Here is a 6280-nt window from a genome sequence, read left to right as displayed (position 1 = left end):
AGAGACTCTGTAACCCACAGCAGAGGGCGTTAGGGTGCTGTAGCCTAGCCGTTACGTTGTGTGTGTCCAGTATGGCATTCTATTCCCTATATAGTGGACTACTTTTGACCAGGATGCCATTCAGGATGCTCACTAGCAAAGCCTGTAGCTTATTAGAACTGTCACTTACCGTGCCAGTGGCTTTTACCAGAGATAGATAGAAGCCCTAAGCCTACAAGATTTGGAACCTTTTCTGTTTTAGGCTTTCCATGCTACATACTATCATTACCACGACAACACGGCTGCCGCAAGGCATATCATGTTAAAAAGCAAACAATCTGTCATTTTAGATTCAAGCAAAATAAACCTTCCAAACAGTTTAATATAGAAATGTTTCTGCCTTCAAATTTACATGCTACAAAGCCTTCGACAGACACCTCAATATTATGTCGATCCAAACAGTTTAATCTATATTTTATTTAATTGAGTTTTGCGTGAGAATTGTGTTTAAGAGACATGCAACCAAGCCCTCCTCTGTATCAGGACATAGGATGATAATATAATAGACTTATACAGGAGTACACGATTGGTCACAGTAAAGCCACAAATACCAATCCCCCCTATCAGTTTCCCTAAATGGGTAATTCCAAGGTTAGAGCACCATAGGGATTAAGAGGCAGCAGATTAGTCCAATCAAGGACAAGGGGTTGTCTCACTGTTCAGGTGTTGGGAGATAAAACACGCAAAGAGCAAAGAAGAAGTCTCTGAAATATATAACTTTAGTATGAGGTACAGATCCTACCATTAATTCATATACTGTATATTCTGCCATATAATCATACTGATATTGCACTCCCTGTTAAAAACTCTCAAAATGTGTTACAACAACCCCATAACAAAACTACTGATATCATAGAACCACACCAAAGAAATACAGTACTCGTTTGTGACACCAATAATAAATTCAATTTCACCATCATAACATTCACCATAGAAATATGCCACACGTACGTTATATCCCAAATAGTGACAGCAGAGATTAGCTTAATAATAAAGTGCTTGATCACAACAACTCTGGTGGACCGAACACAAAGCTGAGAGTCTTAGAAAAAACACTTGTTTACGTGTCCCAACACATCTAATAGAGTCATAAGCATCATCAATAGGAGCAACTCTTAGTGTTCCGCATCCCAAATGGCACCCCATTCCCCACACAGCGCACTACTTTAGAACCCTTTGGATCCTGGTCCAAATTAGCGCACTAAATAGGAAATAGAATGCCATTTGAGACTCGTCACACAGAGTCTGTAGAGAACATGAGTGGGCAGGCGAGGTTAGTGAGCACGGTGGATGGATGGAATTTACATAAATACTGAATGCCTCCAGAATGGAGACCTATTCCTTATAATGCAGTGCTTCAACCAGAACCAGAACCATACGGCTCTGGCCAACACTAGTGCACTTTATAGGCAATAGAGTTCTCTTTGTGACGTGACCACTGTTCTCCTGTACCTGGTGTGTCATATAGGCTTCCCCCCCTTTTTAAAACAACAAAACAGAAAAGCTAAAAATATTTAACAGAAAAACAGACGTCTGTATCTCTGTATCCCAAATGGAACTCTATTCCTATGTAGTGCACTACTTTTGACCAGAGCCGGTGCCATTAGGACCAGCCGATAACTGTTCACTGAGCGAGCTTGACGTTCATCATCATCAATGGGGATATATTCCAATCTGCATGGGTTAAGACGGGGCAGGCAATGTCTTTGGAATGACATTTCTTGTGAGCACTGATCTCAAATCAGTTTTTCCCTTTTCCTCTCAATGACCAAAGTGTATAAAAAAAGTTAGTGTGAGCTGATCCTAGATCTGTGGCTATGGGTAAATTCCTTGTTGCAGTGCTTTGTACAGTCAATGGTGAGGTGAGGTAGAGGCATTGATGGGGTTATGAGTGACATTGGAAACATTCCGGAGCATTCCGGCACCATAATATGCCGTGTTGCCGTGGAGACCGGTTCCAAGGTTCTCCTCTCACCACAGCTGTCTCCCTGTGTAGTTCACCGGAGCGGTAGGCATCTGTTACAGACAGACAAGTGGTTAGGGTGTGTGTGTGTGTATGTGTGTATGTGTTAAATCAAATCAAATGTTATTTGTCACATGAATACAACAGGTGTAGACTTTACCATGAAATGTTTACTTATGTTCCCTTTCCCAACAATGCAGTTAAAAAGTAAGAACATTTGCAAATAGATAAAAAGAAAATAGTAAGACAATAAAATAACAGCAACGATGCTGTATACAGTGGGGCAAAAAAGTATTTAGTCAACCACCAATTGTGCAAGTTCTCCCACTTAAAAAGATGAGAGAGGCCTGTACTTTTCATCATAGGTACACTTCAACTATGACAGACAAAATGAGAAGAAAAAAACAACAGAAAATCACATTGTAGGATTTTTAATGAATTTATTTGCAAATTATGGTGGAAAATACGTATTTGGTCACCTACAAATAAGCAAGATTTCTTTCTCACAGACCTGTAACTTCTTCTTTAAGAGGCTCCTCTGTCCTCCACTCGTTACCTGTATTAATGGCACCTGTTTGAACTTGTTATCAGTATAAAAGACACCTGTCCACAACCTCAAACAGTCACACTCCAAACTCCACTATGGCCAAGACCAAAGAGCTGTCAAAGGACACCAGAAACAAAATTGTAGACCTGCATCAGGCTGGGAAGACTAAATCCCAGAACCACACGGGGGACCTAGTGAATGACCTGCAGAGAGCTGGGACCAAAGTAACAAAGCCTAACATCAGTAACACACTACGCCGCCAAGGACTCAAATCCTGCAGTGCCAGACGTGTCCTCTGCTTAAGCCAGTACAGGCCTGTCTGAAGTTTGCTAGAGAGCATTTGGATGATCCAGAAGAAGATTGGGAGAATGTCATATGGTCAGATGAAACCAAGATAAAACCTTTTGGTAAAAACTCAACTCGTCGTGTTTGGAGGACAAAGAATACTGAGTTGCATCCAAAGAACACCATACCTACTGTGAAGCATGGGGGTGGAAACATCATGCTTTGGGGCTGTTTTTCTGCAAATGGACCAGGACGACTGATCCGTGTAAAGGAAAGAATGAATGGGGCCATGTATCGTGAGATTTTGAGTGAATACCTCCTTCCATCAGCTATGGCATTGAAGATGAAACGTGGCTGGGTCTTTCAGCATGACAATGATCCCAAACACACTGCCCGGGCAACGAAGGAGTGGCTTCGTAAGAAGCATTTCAAGGTCCTGGAGTGGCCTAGCCAGTCTCCAGATCTCAACCCCATAGATCTTTGGAGGGAGTTGAAAGTCCATGTTGCCCAGCAACAGCCCCAAAACATCACTGCTCTGGAGGAGAGCTGCATGGAGGAATGGGCCAAAATACCAGCAACAGTGTGTGAAAACCTTGTGAAGACTTACAGAAAACGTTTGACCTCTGTCATTGCCAACAAAGGGTATATAACAAAGTATTGAGATAAACTTTTGTTATTGACCAAATACTTATTTTCCACCATAATTTGCAAATAAATTCATTAAAAATCCTACAATGTGATTTTCTGGATTTTTTTTCTCATTTTGTCTGTCATAAATGAAGTGCACCTATGTTGAAAATTACAGACCTCTTTCATCTTTTTAAGTGGGAGAACTTGCACAATTGGTGGCTGACTAAATACTTTTTTGCCCCACTGTACAGGCTATATACAATGTGCACCGGTACCGAGTCAGTGTACTGGGGTAAGAGGTAGTTGAGTTAATATGTAATAATAAAATATTATAAACTGGGTGGTTTAAGCCCTGAATGCTGATTGGCTCACAGCCAGGGTATATCAGACCATATACCACGGGTATGACAAAACATGTATTTTTACTGCTCTAACTACATGGGTAACCAGTTTATAATAGCAATAAGGCACCTCTGGGGTTTGTGGTATATGGCCAATGTTTGCGCCGTTCCTAAGAACAGCCCTTAGCCATGGTATATTGGCCATATACCACACCCCCCCGGGCCTTATTGCTTAAATATAATATGAACATGGGTGTTTGTGTGTGTGTGAGAGATATGACACACTAACCGTTCCTCCGTTCATCACCAGGGCCATCTCAGTGGGCTGGTACATGTGGCCTCTGAAGGGGATCCCAGGACGCATCCCCCCATGTCCATTATGGTACGACCCACCTCTCAGTGCTGAGACTCGACCCAGGGAGAGAGCAAACACAAATCAAGGGGATGTTACTAGTTAATCGTTAGTTCGTTTTTTTCTGTAGACAATCATTCTATTTAGACTTAAATCTTTTGCATGTACACAAACATTTGCAAACCCACACGTAGCCTTTCACACAACCAACACACACACACACACACACACAGTGTACCTGCGCTGTGTTCCTCGATAGAGTAGGTCTGGTTATCTGCGCAGGGCCTGTGTGTGAGGGTGTGTGTGGGTAATGGCACCTCCTGTTGGAAGCAGGGCTGTAGGGGCTGGCTGGTGTGAAAGTAGTCCTGCTGGTTGGGGACCGGCGGGTCCCTCAGACACAGGTGGGCTTCTGGGATAGCGTGAAATAACAGGAGGATCCAACCTTGCGCCACCAAGGCAACTGCCAACACCGGCTCATCCCAGTCCTTTCGACGCCCTTCCCCGCCACCCAACCGCGCCCCCCTCAACGCTGCATCGCCATAGAGATAGAGCACAAGCCAGGAGACCCATAGCAACAGGGACGCCAGGCAGGACAGGAAGAGCCATACGGCATTGCACTTCCAACGCCGCCGCACCCTCCGTCACTCCCCTCCTCTGCCTCGTCCTCTCCCCCTTCCCCTCCACACAGCACCACAGCCAGGGAGAGGCACAGCGCCGTCAGGAGCAGCCCCAGGGCGTAGCTGCAAACCAGGGCAAAGTCTACCGGTGGGTAGTCGCAGGCCCCGTGGCCCTCCCTCACCACTGTCAGCAGCAGCCACTCTCCAGAGATGATCCCCTGGACCAGGGCCAGGGCCATACCAAGCCCAGCCAGGGAGCTCCCTTTGGGGCTAGACTTTCCAGACACCAGCCTCTTCAACCGCACCGCCTGGGCCAGGAGGCAGGAGAAGCACAGGGCGAACAGGGGGCCCCAGAGGACCCGGCGGACCACACACAGGGCCTCGTTACGCCCCACCAGGAAGACCAGGGACAGAGAGAAGAGAACCAAGAGGGAGGCCAGCAGGAGGAGAAGAGGACCCAGGCCGGAGCGCCGATCTGGGTCAAGGATAGAGTGGCGCTTGGCTAGGAGAACCACGGAGAGGACCAGGGAGGTGATGGCTCCACCACAGGCCACGGCCTCCAACACCACCCCCCACACAGACTCCAGGTCACACAACGTCCGGTAGAAGGGGTCCACGTTCACACCGCAACCCAGAGGAGGGGGAGGGGCCAGGCCGGGGTTGATGATGTCATCCTGGGAGTGGCCGCAGCCAATCAGAGAGAGGAGAAAGAGAAGGACGGGACTGAGGGCCATCTGAGATAGAGAGAAATTAAGAAGAAGAAGAGGGAGGGAGAGAGAAGCAAAACGTTGTTACTGAATCATGTCAACAACACAGCACCAAAATGGCCTGTCTCTTGCTATCACTTGTTTAGTCATTGTATCATTCAGTGTTGGACCACAAGAGACAGTGGGATGAGTTTCTGCTAGAGGGAACTAACTGTTCCTGGTACATCTTTCATTTCACAAATATATCATTATTATGTAATGTCCTTTCTCAATCTCTAACTGCTTGGATGCTCATACACACACGCACGCACGCGCACACACACACACACACACACATGCACACACACATACACAGCATGGCCCTCAGCAGCCCACTCAGCCTGTGCCAGCCAGGGCCACGGTTCCCATAGTAACTCGCAGCCAAGTGGGTTGGCCTACATAGCGCTGGGTTTTCACAACACAGGCTGAGTGACAAGTGCACGCACACACACAAACACACCGACACACACAGTTCAACATTGGAAGAAAGCACTTTTTTTGAAAGTGTCATGGCCCGGGGCGGGGCTACGATAGGGGCTATCAAAAAGTTATAATTAAGCTATCAGTCATCTGACACCAAAAACAACAATAATCCATACAACTACTGTGCATATTAATCCTTCAAATATTAATTTGTTCAATTATTGTGAACTGAACTCACCTTGAGAGATTAGTCGAATGTTCCGTTAGGTTACTTAATAACTGTCATGACTTCGGAAAAATAAAGAGGTCACATCTCTAGTCCCACATAGTCGATATC

At 45.8% G+C, this 6280-nt stretch overlaps 1 pseudogene; it reads right to left on the bottom strand.

Moving 5' to 3' along the window:
- Positions 1 to 740: 740 nt before the first annotated feature.
- Positions 741 to 6280, bottom strand: part of LOC135533684 (G-protein coupled receptor family C group 5 member B-like) — a 6023-nt pseudogene continuing 483 nt past the window's right edge.

The sequence above is a fragment of the Oncorhynchus masou genome, chromosome 5, assembly GCF_036934945.1.
Source record: "Oncorhynchus masou masou isolate Uvic2021 chromosome 5, UVic_Omas_1.1, whole genome shotgun sequence".
Lineage (NCBI taxonomy): Eukaryota > Metazoa > Chordata > Actinopteri > Salmoniformes > Salmonidae > Oncorhynchus > Oncorhynchus masou.
Note: the sequence above shows the minus strand (reverse complement) of the source record. Positions and strands in the feature narration are given on the sequence as shown.